This window comes from Ailuropoda melanoleuca, chromosome 3 (assembly GCF_002007445.2).
Source record: "Ailuropoda melanoleuca isolate Jingjing chromosome 3, ASM200744v2, whole genome shotgun sequence".
Taxonomy (NCBI): Eukaryota; Metazoa; Chordata; class Mammalia; order Carnivora; family Ursidae; genus Ailuropoda; species Ailuropoda melanoleuca.
This window is the reverse complement of record NC_048220.1, coordinates 100,425,329-100,445,150: the sequence shown is the minus strand read 5'-3', so window position 1 is coordinate 100,445,150 and position 19,822 is coordinate 100,425,329. Positions and strand designations below refer to the sequence as shown.

The window sequence follows — 19,822 nt, the reverse complement described above, 5'->3', positions numbered from 1 at the left end:
TGGAATACCCACTTTGCAGCTTGCTCCTAACATTGTTTCGATTAGCACAGTGCCTAGTGCATAGGAAGTATGCAATAATTTTTTATTAAATAGCTTTTATAATATTGAACTTGAATAAAATATTATTCACATGTGAGGCATTAATTTTCACTTTTCAGCCCTCTTCGAGTGAGGTAGCTCATCTATTTGGGGTCCCCCAGACAGGGATTCCTGTACAACACATAAACACAGGCAGAGTATTCTTTAGGATGTCTCTGTCTCCATTAAATGTGGACACAAATCCTCATCACCCTTGACTCAGAGGATCTCTTGCATTAGAATCTTATGGCAGACAATACATTCTTTTGCTATTAATCCTTCAAAATCTATATACCGATGAGAAACATGATTTGTTTTTAGGACTGGGACAAGTACACTTTCATTTGCCAGTCTAACCCTCTCACTGTATACAGGAGAGCGAGTTAGTGGTGAACCTGGTAACAAGAATCCACTCCTGGTCCAGTGCTCCTTCTGGAGCTGAACGGACTTCAAAACTAGAAATTTCATTTCAAGGGGAAGTCTAATAACATTTGTTAATTCCTTAATTTTCATTTCTAATTACAACAGTTGACAGCCTAGCTCTGTTACCCATGGAGTCAGGTTAGTTGCATGGGTCATTAAATGTTCTGAGAGCATTGGGTCATATTGGGAAGACTTGAACGTTATCACTGTCATTTAGTGAGAAGTGAGAGTGTGGAAATGTACATCATTTCTTTGATATTCCAATCAATTATTTAGTTTCTATCTCTCATGAGGAAGAATCTCTCATTGGGAAGAATGGGAGGGCACAGGAAGAACTGTGGAGAGAGTTCCAATGAAATGGGCGGTTATCATGATGGCTGCGGTTTCCAATGCAGTCACCCTGGATACCCCAGCTTCTGAGAAATACGATTCGCTACACAATCCAAGCTTCTAATCACCGTTCGGAAGCCCCTGGTAGACTACTAAGGCACAGTATTTGTGATCAGTTTTTCCCCTAGCAAGTGTCATTGAAAGATTCTACAGAATCTGTCAAGATTTTCCCTTCTCAAAGTTACTGACATTTTAGTAAATCTTGTAACAGTCAGAAACATACCGTGGAGGAAGAATGGACTTCTTCAGCCGCCTGCCTCTGAATGGCTTGGATTTAAATTACCCTTGGCATGCAGGCTTTTTGCCAAGTCTGTGATATTGCCACTGTGTAAACCAGGAGGCCTCTTGTGGACGGTGAAACGTGAAGAACGCCAGAGGCAATTAGAGATGGGGAAAAAAGCAATCGCCCATCCTAACCAGTTTAGGCGGGAATGAATAGGTGTGACAGAATTTTTATCTGGATAGTAATAAAACTATCACTTGTCACCAGTTTCTGTGTACCGTATACTTGACTAAGGCATCACCTATATTTCCACATTGCAGCTTCATAACAGTCCTTTTAGAGAGAGATTGTTATCCCCTACTGAATGCCTCAAAAACACTCTGCCCCTTTTCCAAGACCAAACATCCAGCAGATGATGGTGTTTGGACTTAAATCCTGGTGCTGAATCTCAGGCTTCAAACTACTATATGGAATATATACTATATTCCTTCCCAAGAGATTTAGATGAATATATTTCAGGGGGGGACTGTGGCCCTCATAGAAAATCTAAAAAGTAACTTATTACAAGGGGCAAAATATGGCCCAAACAGCACAAATACAGAATAAGGTGGTTACCAGCAAAATGGGTCACACACTGAGGGGTGTTTTTTTTCTGGTCTAAACTCAGTCGGAGATAACACGAAGGTGACCACATATTGTAATGTCATTAGACTGCACTAAGTGGTCCAGGATCATACTGAGAAGGTAAGGGGAGAGGCTGGTTCTTTTGGTCCTGGACCTTGCTCACCATATAACAGGAGCTCTATATTCATATTCGATGATAAGTAACAGAATCTAAGAGGGACATCCATTCAACAAGTTATTGAACAACAGGCAGTGTCCTTGGTGCTAGACATCAATCTAGTGGAATCACTGCCCTTACAGAGCGTATTCTAGAGGAAAAGATTAAATCAGATAAACAAATTATTACAAATTGTGTTCAGTGGCATGAAGGAATGTCACTGAGTGATAGAAGGGGTCATGGAAGGCCTCTTTAAAGAAGTGGTATTTAAGAGAAACGAGAGCTACCACGAGGAAGATTAGAGGAGGGAGCTGGTGGGCCTCCCATCCGCTCCAGGCAGCATGACCCAGGAGGGTTGCCCTGTAGGCTCCCTGGAGCACCTGCTGAAGATTTGCTTTAGCCCAGATAAAGAAAACCTCAGGCTAACTAGTGTGCTTGTCTTTATAAATTTGGAATATTAACGTATGAAAGTGCCAGATTACGTAGCCGATTACAGAATGAGACTTCCACCCAATAGGTGGAACTACTTCTCAACAATCAGAACCATGGAATATTATAAAACCTACTGCCTAGGAATCAGGGAGCCTGGATTTGATAGGCAAGTCTTTAGGCACATGGTCTGGACCATGATATTTAACCTCTCTGAAGCTCCATGGCTTTCTTTCTCAAATGGGGCTGGTAACTGAATACCAGATGGAACAAAATGAAAAGTATGAAAAGCACCCAATGTGCAGGGCATATGATACGCATTCACTGATGGTATGTGAATCTAAATCTGTCCCTGGAACAGGACACTGGGGTTTCACTTGAGGCCTCTGAGGTTCCTTTGAATCATACTGTGCAAAAGCTTAACTCAAAAATACAGGATGAATCACAAGGGTTGCGGGAGAAATGAGGTCAGAAGGAGCATTTTGCATTGTTTTTGTTAGACGGCAAGAGCAGGGGAAGGGGCAAAGGGAAAGGGACAAGCGGAGTCCCTGCTGAGTGAGGATCCTGACCACATGGGGCTCCATCCCAGGACCCCAAGATCACAACCTGAGCCAAAGTCAGACACTTAACCAACGGAACCACCCAGGCGCCCCACATTTTTAAGCTAAAAACTGAAAGAGCCATAGTGTTAAACATGATGTTAACTAATACCACGCTCTAAAAGTTGTCTGGCATCAAAATGTCACTCGGCATTACTTTACTTTAAACATACTGGTCCATTATACTGATAAAAGCCAAGTTCAACAAACTGTTGGTTCATTAGTGTTTATCAAACACACAAGTAAAATATGAGAGTAATTTTTAAAGCACTTTTCTTGAAGTAGGAATTCAACTTTGAGCTCTTGAAGATTTCAGAGAGCCAGTGAACTTAAGACCAATGAAGAAATTGATCAAGAAATATACACACTCCTTGAGCAAAGAATCCCACTGATTTGCTACGGTTTTATATACACAATGTCATCAGATCAGCAACCCAGAAATACAATTGGCCAGGGAAGTACACTGGACCCCCAGAGTATGTACTGCAGGTCTTTATTTTATCAAGTAGATTAACTTAGCTGCTGTCTCACAGCTTGGGCTACTTTTCAGCCAGAAGCAATACCATAACCATTCTATTTCCATTAGTGGAATGGTAGCGTTCCATATTAAAGTTTCTATACCTCTAACACACAGATCTGCTAAGTCGAACTTCAACCATCACAACATAGAGAGTTGTTTTGTTTTGTTTTGTTTTGTTTTAATATATAGATGCCCTGGCACTTTATTTAGTTTGTGTGGGATGTGACCCAAGCTTTGAACGCTCCCCATGTGATTCTGACTCCATTGAAATTTCCCAGCCATGGCCTGAGCCAATTCAAGAGCTCCCCCGTAGCAGCCACTGTAATGAACAGAAACACCACCAACTTTACAGCCCCACCCACCAGCTTTTTCTAAATCGTGTCCCTTTCAAGCATAACTTTTTCTATTTCGTTTTTTCCCACAAACTGAGGACACCCACAGTAATCCTAGGTATTGGGTGTTAGCGGGAATATGCTCTTTCCTCAGAGAGACTGGCGTTAACCCTCGTCTATTTGAGTTACCACATATATTACTTGGTTTTTATGATGTTTTGAAGGTCGCTCCCGAAAGTAACAAAAGCCATTGTCTCCATTCTCTGAGGATGGGAGCAAAATATAATCTAAAAGCTTGTCTAGGCTTGGAAGTGATTAATGTAGATTCTTATGATGAAGGAAATGAAAACGAGAAATCTGGATAAGTAATCACTGTTTCCACAAAAACAATTTCAACAAAAAATGAGCTTGAAATGGAGAGAACAAACTGATAATGCCAACAGCAAATAAATTATTCTCTGAGTTTTAAAAACAGACCTTGTGATAGCTTTTAAAGTTTTGTGGGGGTTTTTGATTCATGACACTTCTGAGTGTAACCAAGGGAGAAAGGGACACGGTTGCTGCGCCATGTTTTACAGGTACTTGAAATGGAATTTGAGTAGAGAAGGAAAGGTTACAAATGAATGTAGAAATGTGCCAGGAAATGATGGCTCAATAAAGAAAACATTTCTCCAGGGCTTCATAAACCTAGGAGACACAACCACATTTCTCGCTGTCATATTCCCTGGGCCACACAAGAGCTGTGAATCCACCTCAAAGGGCAACAGAGTCTCGGCACTTTGGAACTCTGGTCTGGAATCTGCTTTGTCTCAGGCTATGGAAAGAGAGCATTTCAGAGGAAATGTTCCCCGTGATAGGATGCCACCATCATTACGTGGCTGAGACAGCCAGTTCTTACAGTACACCTGCCAGTTTCACCAGTCAAAAGAAGTCCACAGAATCTGACTAGGTTTTCAGATATGTACCATGAACTCAGCACTACAGAAATATACTGCCAATGATGATCAAACATGCCTCCCACTTTCCTTTTCTAGCCCCGCATGTCCGCATTTCCACTTGATGTCTCAAACACCCCCAATTGGACATGTCTTTGAGTTTTTCCATCATCAAATCCAAGTCACTATCTTCTCCCACCTGGATAACTCCTGTCTGCTCTCTTTGCAGTCCTCTTGCCCTACTCCTTTATATCCATCCTGAAGCCATATATGTAAATAATATATAAATATATACATATTGTATTAGAGTTCTCTAAACAGAATCAAAAGGAAACATATATCCTATAGTATATCCTATATATTTGATGTATTATTAGGAATTGGTTTACATGATTATGGAGGCTGAGAAGTCCCAAGATCCCCAGTGCAAGCTGGAGACTCAAGCGAGGCCATGGTCTAAATTACAGCCTGAGGGCAGGAGAAGTTCCTTCTTAGCCTTCTTGTTCCATTCAGGTCTTCAGCTGATTGGATGAGGCCCACCCACATTAGGAAGGGCAGTCTCCTCAGTCTACTGATGAAACGTTAATCTCATCCAAAGACACCCTCACAGGCTCACTCAGAATAACGTTTGACCAACTGTCTGGGCATGCCACAGCCAGGCAAGTTGAAATGTAAAATTAATCACCATCATCATTGTAGCATAGACATTTGATCATGTTGTCCATTATTGTTTTAGTCTTCTACACCACCTCTCCCTTTTAAATCCTTTATCTCACCATAGTCTGCAAGGCCCCGCCTGACTTACCTCCTCTTATTAATACCACATCCTCTATCAGCCTTCTTAAACTTTCTTTCCACCTAAAAAAACCTATTTTGTCCTCAAAGTCTTTAGGCATGCTGCTCCCTCTGCTTGACGCACTCTTTCACCAGGCTAATCCCTTCTCGTCCTTCAGGTGGCAGCATAAGGCTTCCTAGGCTCTAGTTCTTCCATGACCCAGTCCATAGTTGTAGGGTCCTTATAACTTCTCCATCAAGGACTCTTCACCTAATTTGTCTCTCATCCTCATTTGCACATAAACTCACTAGGGCAAGGATTCCGGCTATCTTTTTTTTTTTTTTTTTTTGTCTCTTAGTTTTTTTGACTGTTTCCTTGGCTGTGCAGAAGCTCTTTATCCTGATAAAGTCCCATAAGTTCATTTTATCTTTTATTTCTCTTGCCTTTGGAGATGTGTCGTGAAAAAGGTTGCTCTGGCCGATGTCATAGAAGTTGTTGCCTATGTTCTCCTCTAGAATTTTGATGGATTCCTGTCTCACATTGAGGTCTTTCATCCATTTGGAGTTTATTTTTGTGTATGGTGTGAGAGAGTGGTCAAGTTTCATTCTTTTGCATGTAGCTGTCCAATTTTCCCAGCACCATTTATTGAAGAGACTGTCTTTTTTCCACCGGATGTTTTTTCCTGCTTTATCAAAGATTAGTTGCCCAAAGAGCCGAGGGTCCATTTCTGGGTTCTCTATTCTGTTCCATTGGTCGATGTGTCTGTTTTTGTGCCAGTACCATGCTGTCTTTGTGATCACAGCTTTGTAGTACAGCTCGAAATCCGGCATTGTGATGCCCCCAGCTTTGTTTTTCCTTTTCAACAGTGCCTTGGAAGGATCGGGCTATCTTGTTTACAACTGTGACCCCAGCACTTTGCACATACGAGGAATTCAGTAAATGTTTGTTAACCAAATAAATGAGTCAATTCCTAACGGACCTTCAAGACCAACCCAGACTCTACCAGTCTGGGATACAGGCCACTTCACTGTGTCCCCTTAGGCCTAGAATAATAAATGTTTATTAAATCTGTCACGAAACTCTACACTGGAAGAGAAGGGTTGATTCCAAAGAATGTTTTGTGATGGTCTGACTTGCCTTTTATAGAAGCAAACTTCAAAATAGTTTTGCTTGAGAGGACAGAATATCACTGCTTTTCTGAGAGAAATGGCCTTCAAATGAGAATATCCAATCCATTTCTTAAATCTGCAGAGCAGAACCCGAGAATATTCTGCTTAGATTTTTCAATTCAGGATGTAAAGACAGAGCTATCTCTAAAAATTCAGCAGTTTCATTGGTAAAATTTAAATACCAACTGCAGATGTGAGGGGCTTGAATTCAAAGTAACTCACTCAACTTAATAGCAGATCCTATGTAATTAGAAAAGCCCATGTTTCTCACTTTCTACAGGTGCTTGTTTTATTTCCACCAGTTTTTGTCCTGAAAGTTGATTCCACTGAGTACAGTGTGTTCGAGTGAAAGCCGCCATTTAAAAGGGGATGATGTGGGGTGGATATATATTGATCCAATTCAGCTAAGTTAGAACTACGTTTCCTGGAGTTCCCTTCACTGAGTTAGCATGGCTGTGTCAGGCTTGGAGGGTGGGAGGTAAATAACAGGTATATTCCTTTTATCCTGGAAAGTCAGTGCAGGGCACCAGGCACTGTTGGAGATCACCTGCCAGCTCACGTTCTTAGCGTGGGGCAGCCCCACGTCTCTAACCCCTCCAACTCGTGCACCAGCTCCATGCTTTGCTTCATAAAGAAGGGCAGCAGCTTTCCCTCCACTGAGTCAGAGCCTTTGAAGAGACCCATGACAGTCTCTTACCACTTCGTCCTGGTGGGCTCCACCTCATCCTCTCCCCCACTTCACATCCATCTTCCCTTTCTGACTGCCTGTCCTGCTGACTTCAGACCCAGGATCAGACACAAAGTCACATTAAATTCCTGTAAGGTAGCTATATATATTATTCACAGAGGTTCTCTTTCTCTGATTGAACTTTGATCAATAAACTTCTAGACAGTTTTCTAGCAAACTGGCAACCTTTGACCAGATCTGGCTCCTAAAAAGTTGGCACATTCATGGTGTAAAATAAATAGTAATAAGCTACCAAGTTTTAAAGTTGAGGTGATTGATTGATTTCACTCTACAATTTCAATTTCCATCTTCTTTTGAGAAATCAGAAACGTGGACCTCTAGTGCAATAGAATGGTAGCCTAAGTACCCTGACCAGCCAACCCACTGAAAACAACGAAAATGAAAACATCATAAAAATATCTTTAAAATATCTGTGAAGTTTTGAGCCGGAAATTAGGATTTTTCAGAGTCCAAAAACTAAAATAGCATGGAAGCCTAGAGGAGTAATCTGAGCATCGAGTCCAGCTATAACTTTACCAATTTTGCCAAACCAGATGAAATTCAGCTACAGTTTTAATGAGAACAAAACAAATCTCAGGGTCCACCTGAAGTGAGCAGTCTCATTAGTGATCCCACAGTGAAACTTGGACCCCAATGTATCAAACTGTCATCATAAGGACAAAATAGAATTCAACCTAGGTAGTCTTCTCCACCCCAACCCTTCCACCCAGAAGATTGCAAGGGAAGTTATGTATTTTGAATCTCAGCACTGAAAGGAAGGGAAAGAAAACATTTCTCCAAAGTCTGGTAACTCCAAACTGGCCCTCACTCTGATTTATAACCTGAATGTATATTACCTGGGTGGTTATAAAACCTCAAGCAAAGAAATTAGTTTTTGGTGGGCCCAAGCTGATGGTGGCACTGGTGATTGATGGAAACAAATGAAATCCTCTCTAGAGAAAAGCACCCTAAATACAGGTCTCAAGTAATTTCTGCAGATAAAGAAAAATATGAACCCACAATTGAGAAATATGAAACAGTCAGATAAGGCTCCATGAGCAAGAAAGCAAGCAGGAAAATAAGGCAGCCAATGTAGACCCATGGAAGCTTCCAATACAAGAATTATCAGAGAAAGAATATAAAATAAGTATGTGTATTGTGAGTGAAGAAACAAAAGACTGAATTGAAAGAGTTAAAGATAAAGGGATGTAAGAATGACACACAAATTAGAAAAGGAACCAATTTTCAGAAATGAAAATATAATCTCAAAAAGTAAAACTCCAATAAATATTAAGAGAAACAGATGAAAATAAATGAACATGAAAATCTGAAAATTATCCAAAAATGAGACACAATATTACAGGAATGTTGGAGTGAGAGTGTCTAATCCGAGTTTCGAATGAGAAGAGCGAGAGAATGGAGCAAAAGCAATATTCAAACAATATAACCTGAATACTGCCCAGAAGTGATGAAAGACACAAAACTACAAATTTAGAGAGCCAAAAAAAAAAAAAAATCGAGTAAAATGAAATCTACATCTAGACACCTCCGAATAACACACCAGAGTACCAAAGATAAAAAGCAGCAGGAGATGGGCGCCCAGGTAGTTCAGTTGGTTAAGTGTCTGCCTTTGGCTCAGGTCATGACCCCAGGGTCCTGGGTAGCCCCACACTGGGCTACCTGCTCAGCGAGGAGTCTGCTTCTCCCTCTGCCCTCCCCTGATCGTTTTCTGTCATTCCTCTCTCTCAAATAAAATCTTCTTAAAAAAAAAAAAAGGCAGGAGAAAAAGAATCAAATAGAAGTTCTAGAACTGAAATTAGACTGACAGCTGACTTCTTAACCACAACTGTGAGAACAAGAATACAAAGGAATAATATCTTCAATTTCTCAGAGAAAATAACTGTCCACATAGTAGTGCATCCAGCCAAAATCCCTCCCACAAGGGAGGGCACAAAATTTAAACATTTATTCCAGCAAAACAAAATTAAGCATTTTCCCTAGTAGACCCTCCCTGAAAGAAAATACTAAGGATTTTTTTGATGTTAAAAACAAAGACAATTATCATATGATCTCACTCATATGTGGACTTTAAGAAACAGAGAATCATAGGGAAAGGGGGGGGAAATAAATAAGACGAAATCAGAGAGGGAGACAAACCATAAGAGACTCTTAATCATAAGAAACAGAGTTGCTGGATGGGTGGGGTGTGGGGGAATGGAGTAACTGGGTGATGGACATTAAGGAGGGCACGTGATACAATGAGCACTGGGTATTATAGAAGACTGATGAATCACTGAACTCTTCCTCTGAAACTAATAATACACTATATGGTAATTAATTGAATTTAAATTAAAAAAAAACTTCAATCATGCAGAAAAGTTGGGAGATTAGTAAATGAATCCCCATTTACTTTTAGTTCAGATTTAACAATTATCAGTTAAGTTCATACATTGTGATGTATTAATTATATAATATTTTTATGCCTAAAACAAAACAAAAAAACAGAGGAGATTTTTAAATGACGGAATAAATGAAGAAAGTACAAAATACATGGACATGTAAATAAACATTGTATCAACAGTAATCTTGCTGGATTAAAGAATACAAACCAAAATATGTAACGATAGCACATAAATCAAGAATAGTGAATTTGGGCTGTTAGATTTAAAAAGAAAATCCATTAAAGACTCAATATTATTAAGATATCAACTCTCCCCAAAATTGACTTATGGGTTCATGATCCCAATCAAAATCCCAACAGGCTTTAAAGATTCATATGGAATGGGAAAGGATATAGAGTAGACAAAAGAATCTGTTTTCCTTTTACAAAAGTGAAAAGACTGGCACTGCCTGATTTTAAGATTTATTATAAAGTTATGGTAATCAAGACCATTCAGTTTTAGCATGAGGCTAGATAAATAGAACAGAATAGACTTTAGAAATAGATCTACAAATAGATGATTAATGGACTTTCAACCACAGCAGCAGTGCTATTCAATGGGGAAAGGGTATCTTTTCAATAAATGGTGCTGCAGCAACTGGATAAACCTATTTGAAGGAGAGAACCTCAATACTATTCTTAAAAACTAATTCAATATGTAACATAAATCTAATATAAAAGCTAAAACTATAAAGCTTCCAGAAGAAAACATAAGAGGCTATCTTTATGACCCCGGGGTAAGTGTTGGTTTATTAGAGATGCCACAAAAAGTACTAAACATAAATTCATCAAGAATCATTGTTAAGAAAGAGAGTGAGAAGAAAGAGAGGAAGGAAGGGAAAGGAAGAGAAGGCCCAGTCATGGAGTGGGAGAAAAAACTTGATGTATACTATATATTGTTTATCTAAAAAAGAATTTTTACACAAAATACATAGCAAATCAATAATAAAAATACAAATAACCTAACTGCAAAAAAGTTGGGCATAAATTCAAACAGATCCCTCTCAAAAGAACATCTTTGAATAGCCAATAAGCACACGAAATCTGCTCAACATAATTGGTCATCAGAAAAGAGGAAAGCATAGTAAAGTACCATTTTTAAGCCACCAGAATAGTTTAACTGACATCAGTATTGGTGGTAGGAATGTAAAATTGTACAAGTGTCTTGAAAAACAGTTTGGCACTTTCTTATTGTATTTTTCTACTGCTATGTAGCACATTACCCTAAAACTTAAAAGCTTAAAGCAGGAGACAGTTACTAGTTCACAGTTTCTGTGGGTCAGAAATCTGATTGCAACTTAGGGATGATGCCTCTGACTCCAGATTCATTGTGAGGCTGCAGTTAAGCTGTTGATCAGAGCTGTATCTCTTCAAATGCTTGACTGGGGGAGGATCCATTTCCAAACACACTCCTGTGGTTATTGGCAAGATTCACTTTCCCGTAGACTGTTGGATTGAGGGTCTTAATTCCTCATAAGCTAATGGGCTTCCTCAATTTCTTAGGTATCTCCCTAGGACAGCTCCAAGATGGCGGTTGGCATCCCTCAGAGTGGGGCGGGGGAGAGCACAAACCCAAGATTGAAGCTGTGTAGCCTCTTTATAACCTAATCTCATAAGTGATATGTCATCACTTGTCATAGTCTACTTGCATAGAAGCAAGTCACTACAACCAGCTCATTCTAAGGAGAAAATCACATAAGGGCATAAGTATCAAGAGGCAAGGATCATGAGGGGCATCTTAGATGCTGCCTTATCAAACTTATTAAACACACACCTATCCTATAATCTAGTTATTGCACTCATAGCTACTTAAGAGAAAGGAAATCTTTATTCTCAAAGAGATCTGTGTAGTAATGTTCATGGTAGTTTGTACAAAAGAGCCCCAAACTGAAAACAACCAAATATTTACTAACAGGAGGTTGAATAAAGGATATAGACTTTCAGCTGTAAGCTGTAATTTCAGTAAGATGAGTAAATTTTAGAGATCTAATGTACAGCACAGTAACTACATAATATGTATTGTGTAATGTATTGTATGCTTGAAATTTCCCATGAGAGTACATCTTAAATGCTCTTAGAACAGTGGGGGAAAAGGAAAATATGTGAGGTGATGGATATGTTAATTCCCTTAACTGGGAGATTCATTTCACAATGTATGTTCATCAAAATGTCATGTAGAGGGGCGCCTGGGTGGCACAGCAGTTGAGTGGCTGCCTTTGGCTCAGGGCGTGATCCCGGCGTTATGGGATTGAGCCCCACATCAGGCTCCTCTGCTACGAGCCTGCTTCTTCCTCTCCCACTCCCCCTGCTTGTGTTCCTTCTCTCGCTGGCTGTCTCTATCTCTGTCAAATAAATAAAATAAATAAAATCTTTAAAAAAAAAGTCATGTAGAGAAGAACTACAAAACAACCAGAGAACAATTAATGAAGTGGCAATAATTACATGTCTATTAATACTTTAAATGTAAATGGTCTAAATGCTACAATCAAAAGACAGAGTTGTAGAATGAATAAAAAAATAAGACCCATCTATATTCTGCCCACAAGAGACTCACTTCAGACCTAAAGACACATACAGACTTTAAATGAAAGAATGGAAAAATATATTCCATGCAAATAGAGGCAAAAAACAAAAACCAAGGTAGCAATATTTATATCAGACAAAATATACTTTAAAACAAAGACTGCAACAAAAGACAAAGAAGGGCATTACATAATTATAAAGGGGTCAATCCAACAAGAGAGTATAAAAATTACAAATACCTATGCATCCAACCTAGGAACACCTAAATATATACAAAACATCCCATCCAAAAACGACAGAATACACATTCTTTTCAAGTGCACATGGAGTGTTCTCCAGGATAGATCACATGTTAGGCCACAAAACAAGTCTCCATTTAGAATAAATTTAAGAACACTGAAATTATAGCATTCATCTTTTTTGGCCACAATTTCTAGTATAAAACTAGAAATCAATCACAACAAAAAACTTGAAAAAAACAAATATGTGGAGGCTAAACACCATGCTACCAAACATCCAGTGGGTCAATGAAGAAATCAAAGAGGAAATCAAAAATACATGGAGACAAATGAAAATGAAAACACAGTGCTCCAAAAATCTCTGGGACACAGCAAAAGAATTTCTAAGTGGGAAATTTATAGTGTTACAAGCCTACCTCAAGAAATAAGAAAAGTGTCAAACAATATAACTCTACACCTAAAGGATTTAGAAAAAAGAACAAAGCTCAAGGTTAGTAGAGGGAAGGAAATAATAAAGATGAGAGCAGGAATAAGTAAAATAGAGACTGAAAAGATAAACAAAACTGATAAACCTGTAGCCAAACTCATCAAGAAAAAAAGAGGGCACAAATGAAATCAGAAATGAAACAGAAGTAACAGCCAACACCACAGAAATATGTAGGATTATAAGACTACTATGAAAAATTATATGCCAATAAATTGGACAACCTGGAAAAATGAATAAATTTCTAGAAAAATACAATCTTCCAAAACTGAATCAGGAAGAAATAGAAAATCTGAACAAAATGAAATTGTATCAGTAATCAAAAAACTTCCAACAAACAAAAGTCCAGAAATAGATAAATTCACAAGGTTAATTCTATAAAACATTTAAAGAAAAGTTAATACCCATTCTCCTCAAACTATTTCAAAACAACAGAAGAAGAAGAAGGGCTTCCAAATATACTTTACAAGGCCGACATTACCCTGAATACCAAAATCAGACAAAGACACTGCAAACAAACAAACAAAACTATAGGCTAATATCCCTGATGAACACAGATGCAAAAATCCTGAACAAAATATTAGCAAACCACATTCAATAGTACATTAAAAGGATAATTCATCATGATCAAGTGAGATTTATTTCTGAGGATGCAAGGATAGTTCAGTATTCATGAATCAGTCCATGTGATACACCACATAAATAAAACAAAGAATAAAAACCATCTTATCCCAATAGATGGAGAAAAACATTTGACAAAATTGAATGTTCATGATAAAAACTCTCAGTGAAGTGGTTTTAGAGGGAACATATCTCAGCATAATGAAAGCCACATATTAAAAACCCACAGCTAATACTATTCTCAATGGTGAAAAAATGAGAGCTTCTCCTCCAAGATTGGGAATAAAACAAGGATGCCCACTCTCACCACTTTTATTGAACATAGTAGTACAAGTTCTAGCCATAGTGGTCAGATAAAAAGAACTAAAACGCATCCATATTGTAGAAAGAAAGAAAAGAAAAGAAGAAAAGAAAAGAAAGAAAAAATGTATTATTTGCAAATGACATGAAACTGCACATAGAAAATCCTAAAGACTCTACCAAAAAAATTAATTAATAGAAGCACAAAACAAATTCAGTAAAGTTTCAGAATACAAAATTAATATACAGAAGTCTAGTGCATTTCTACACCCTAAAAGTAGAAGAGAAATTAAGAAAACAATTCCATTTACCACTGTGACAAAAAAAAAAAAGTCTAAGAATCAACTAAACCAAGGAGGTAAAAACTATACTCTGAAAACTATAAAACACTGATAAAAGAAATTGAACATGACACAAAGAGAAAGACATACTATGTTCATGGATTGGAAGAATTAATATTGTTAAATGTCCATATTGCCCCAAGCAATCTACAGATTGGCACAATCTGTATGAAAATACCAACAGCATCTTTTGCAGAACTAAAAGAAATAATTCTAAAATTTGTATGGAATCACAACAGACCCTAAATATTCAAACAAATCTTAAGAACAACAAAGCTGTAAGTATCGTAATTCCAAATTTCCAGATATACTACACAGATGTAGTATTCAAAACAGTATGGTACTGGCCCAAGAAGAGATACATAGATCAATGGAACAGAATAGAGAGCCTAGAAATAAACCCATATTTACATGGTCAATTAATCTATGACAAGGCAGTAATATACAATGGGAAAAGGCAGTCTCTTTAATAAATGGTACTGGAGAAACTGGAAAGTTTCATGCACAATAATGAACTAAATCAATTTCTTACACCCTACACAAAAATAAATTCAAAATAGATTTAAAAGCTAAATGTGGTACATGAAACCATAAAAATCCTAGAAGAAAACATAAGCAGTAATTTTCTTGAAATCAGCTTTACTAACATTTTTCTAGCTATGTCTCTTCAACGCCAAAGAAACAAAAGCAAAAAATAAACTATTAGGACTACGTCAAACTAAAAATCTTTTGTACAGGAAAGGAAACCATCAACAAAATGAAAAGGCAACTTACTGAGTGGGAGAATATATTTGCAAATGATATATCCGCTAAGAGGTTAATATCTAAAATATATACCTTACACAACTCAATACCAAAAAAAAAAAAAGCCAAAATAATCCAGTATAAAAAATGAGCAGAGGACCTGAATAAACATTATTCCAAAGAATACATACAGATGGTCAATAATCATGGAAGAAATACTCAGCATCACTCATTATCAGGGAAATGCAAATCAAAACCACAATGAGCTATCACCTTACACCTACCAAAATGGCTAGAATCAAAAAGACAAGAAATAACTATTGGCAAGGATGTGAAGAAAAAGCTAAGACATTCATGAAGACCAAGGTGAAAGGACATGTCCTGTGAAATAAAAGACTTTAAAAGTCTTTTAAAACTGTAGTAAAGATGCTAAAATAACTACTTATTGTCACAGAGATAAACAAATAGAATGGTGAAACAGACTAGAAAGCCCCAAAGAGATCCATAGGTATATGGCGATGGCATATGACAGAGCCAAATAAGGACTTTTCAGTGTATGATGAGATCATGGATCTGCATCTGTTTCAACCTCAACCTCAGACCATACACAAAAAGTAATACCCGATGAATTAGAGACTTAATGAAAAAGCAAAACTTGAGAGTCGTGAAAACGGTGTATTAAATCTTTATGACCTCAATGTAGGGAAGGACTGCTCAAATAACACACAGAAAACACAAACCCTAGATAAAGGATCATAAATGTGTCACCATTAAAATGTAAAACTTCATTCTTGAAAAGTGAAGAGACACAACCACAGACTTGAAAAAGAAATGGTAAGCACATAGAACTGCTAAATAATTATTTTTCAGAATATAAAGAACTGTTAAAAGTCACACAAAATAATAAAAACAATTAAAATGGACAAAAGACATTTCACTGAAGGAGCATCCCAAATGGTTTACAAACAAATGAAAAGATGCTTAACTCCATTACTAATCTGGGAAATGCAAATTTAAAAGACAATAGCATCCCATTTCACACTCATTTCATACTAAAACATTGTCTAATGCTAGCAAGAGAGTAGAATAACCAGAACTCTATATACTGCTGGTGGGGACGTATGCAACACACTACTGTGCACAACTTAAATCCAATAAAGCTGCAGTTACGCGCACCCTAGGAGCCAGCAGTCCCACTCTTCACATACACATCCTAAGGAAAATTACACATGTGCACCAGGAACCACATACAGAAAGTGCATCGATGCACTGTTCGTAGAAACAAAACCCTAGAAGCAACCCACATGTGCAAAAGAGGGATGGACAAATCCCAATAGAGAATGCCAAGGAGAGTGACTAAATTACAGCCGTGCGCGACAGCACGGGGGCCTCTCAGGAATATAATGTTGAGGGGGGAGTCACTGGAGAATACGTAAGTGGAATTGTTCTATACGTCAAGTTCAAAAACACGCAATGGTAAACAACGTATTGTATAAGGAGGCAAACCTGTAGTGATATTATAAAGAAAAGCAAGAAAACAGTCAACACAAAATTCTTGATAGAAGTTACTCTTGAGAAAAGGAAATGATGGAAGAGGAAAAGGAGCTCAGGACATGACCAAGGTCATCAGTAATCAGCCAAATTAGAATACAGGCTGCCCCCCTGTAGAAAGCATTTCCATCACTTGCCACACGTTGTTGTCCAGTGACTGTTGTTTTCGTCACAGCTTCCTTAAGGGTCACTAATTTACAGCACCAGTCTCGTCTTTGTGGTCACCTGAGCTTATGACGTTGGCTTTAGAGCAGTGGCTCTCCAAGTGTGGTCCCTGAACCAGCAGCTTCAACCTGCCACAAGTGCAAGTGGTTAGACCCCACTCTAGACCTATTGTATCCAAACTCTGGGGGTGGAGGCCAGCAGTCTGTGTTTTAACAAGCCCTCCAGGGGATTCTGATGCTCACCTTTGAGAACTCTTGTTGAGGACCTGGCCGAGCCCCTGGACCTCCCTGCCTGGTCCTTGTTCCATTCTGAGTCTTTTTCAGGCCTGCCATAAGAGGGCTGCACTTTCTTCTAATAGAAGCAGTATTCTTTTCCAAGAGCCAGCAGGACCCTCACCTGCCCGCATCAGAAAGGAGCCTCCTCCCATTTTTTTTTTTTCTTGCTCAAGGCCATTTTAGCCATTGTGCTGTGAGTGGTTATCTAGGGTCCCAAGTTGACATCACAGGAGCCCTCCGCCTGCTCTATGCAGGCCCCACCGGGCTCCTATATATAGGAGCTTTTCTCCACAATGGAAAGATGAACACGAACAGTATGGAATATCTATCTTAACAAACTATTAAGTCTGCCTAACAGCAAAAGACGTTACGATAGGCTGGGAAACAGAATGCAGTTACCTTTTTGTCTGCTTCCAGGAAATTGTCATTTCTACCTTATTGCAGCTTTTCACAATAGGAGACAGTTTCAGAGTAGCTCCCTTTCTCAGCTCCTTAGTACTTCCAAGGCTGAGAGGGGGAAAGGACAGCAGTCATTCTGAGTCTACTTCTCTGGCCCTGGAGCCCTCCTGCTGATCTCAGAGCCGCAGGAAGTGAACAAGAGTAAAGTGAATTTTATTGCCTATCTGAAATGCCAGTGTTTCATCTGATAAAGTTCCAGCTCTGTACATTTTTTTTCCTACGTCAAGCTCTTTTTTTACCCCCACTATCTTTTTGTGTGAATCATTCCGTTTGAGTGCTACATACCAAATATGAATGCATTCACCATATCCTGATTTTGATCAGTTGGTTTGAGAAATATTGCATACTGTGAAGTCTGCCTCCCTGAGCCATATGCAATGTTATGGTCCTACCCTTATTTACAGATACTGGTTTTGAAAACAGTCGCTAATTCCACGGAAAGGTGGCCTTTGACTACAAAGAACATTGTGAAACTGTGAAAGAAGGGAAAGAAGTCCAATTTTTATGGAAGTAATCAGATACAGTAGACAACATACTGGCTAAACCTGGGTTCAAATCTTGCCTCCGCCCTTTGACTAGATGTACAACCCTAGGCAAGTCTCTTACCTCTGTGTCCCTGTGGGCACAATCAAAACTAAGGAGTACTGAAGTCAGAGGATTTCTGTGAGGATTAAATGAGATAACACATATAAAGTCCCTGGCGCAGTGTCTGTCACCTACTGAGAAAAGAAGGGACATATTCACAATGTACTTCAGGAAACAGACTCGTGTGTGAAGTACCCTGGCAAAAAGGAAGAATGAGAGACAACACGGGAGAGACACTCAAATAGCCCAGGTTAGAGATGAGTCGGTACACTGAGTAGGGAGAAATTGTAAGTTACCTGATCAAATAAGAGAGGGAAGAAGGGGAGAGAGAAGATGACATGAAGACTGTCACCCGGGGAGGGTAGATGACCACAGTGCCATCGAGAAGAGGGTGACCAAAGTTGGAGTTGAGCAGAAGTATTACTAGAAGGGAAACTTACACCATAAAGGGCAAGGTATCAACATCAGTAAAAACTGAAGACGTTAGAAAATGCAGGATAAACTGTGTAAGCCAGCTGGATTTTATGGGAGAGAAACAAATAAAATAGCCCAAAAGCACCCTCATGGTTCAAAAGGGAAAGGATCAAGAGCACAGAAAGAGCCGAACTGAGTTGGATAAAGGTCCGAAGCAAGACTGCACTGCACAGACGTCACTCCCTAGTGCTCCGATGTCAAGACCACCCCCCGCCCCGTGCTGATGGTTTAGTGAGAGAAACCACGTGCAGATGAAGTAAATCATAATTAGAGGCGGAACCACCCCAGCCCAGCACCTACTTAGTGAAGTCCTGTGAGGAGCCAGTAGGGACAGGGGGATTTTTGCCATCGCAAGGGGTGAGGTCAGAAAGGAAAGAATGAGTTCAACAGAGGCTCCAGCCAGTCTTTCACCAGGACTACAGACCTGTCATTCCTCTTTAGGACTCTGCTGGAGTCACTGCAGGGGAAATGCAAACACCGATGGAGAAGCCTGGAAGAGCCATCTCTTGGCACCTGTGGGATGGGGCTTGGGATCACTCTGTGGTAGTGTCCCTACTGGTCAGCTCATTCTTCCTGCTACTTACTGAAGCCCAAGAGGGTTGGCAGGGAGCGGTGGAAGCAGAACAGGGCACCAGCAATTGGCAGAGAGGATGTTGTTCCTTGTTAACACGTTCTGTGTCTGGAAGTTGGGGACACAGAAATAAAACACAGGAAACCCGTCTGAATTAGAGCCATTTGAGAGCCTTGCTGAGGTCTGTGCTTCCTAAGTTAGGGCACCTTCGTTGTACACAGAGAAGAGGACCTTCATCAGCTGCTATTCGACAATAATATTAAAATCTAGACTATTCAGGGGATGGTTCATATTTTTCACATTAAATGCGTTAGGCAAAGATCTTTCTAAGGCTGTCATAATTAACATGGAGTGTAGCTGATTGACCTTCTCTCCTTTCTAAATTACATACATGTGAGTTTTCACAAACACAGAGGACCGTGTCACCAGCACTGCAGTCAAGCTACAGACTAGTTATATCACCAAAAGCCTTCCTTCTCCTGCTGCCCCTTTGCCGTCAAATCCCTTACCCTCTCCATCCCCCGGCAACCAATGACCTGTTCCCCTCTTCTTTTCACAACCAGTTGAGTAAGGCCTGAAATTTCTTTATGACTTGCTGGTATAATAACAATAGTAACAGCAGTAATAGGAATAGTTAATACACATAATGCATTTCCAATGTGCCAAGCA

General features: G+C 39.2%; 1 protein-coding gene and 1 long non-coding RNA gene across 7 annotated transcripts in view; one reads left to right on the top strand and one right to left on the bottom strand.

Annotated features, from left to right (window-relative positions):
* LOC117801573 overlaps window positions 1-19,822 on the bottom strand; it is a 98,193-nt gene that overhangs the window by 50,033 nt on the left and 28,338 nt on the right. The window lies entirely within an intron of this gene.
* The window catches only part of SGCD (sarcoglycan delta), a 941,028-nt gene that overhangs the window by 910,371 nt on the left and 10,835 nt on the right, over window positions 1-19,822 (top strand). The window lies entirely within an intron of this gene.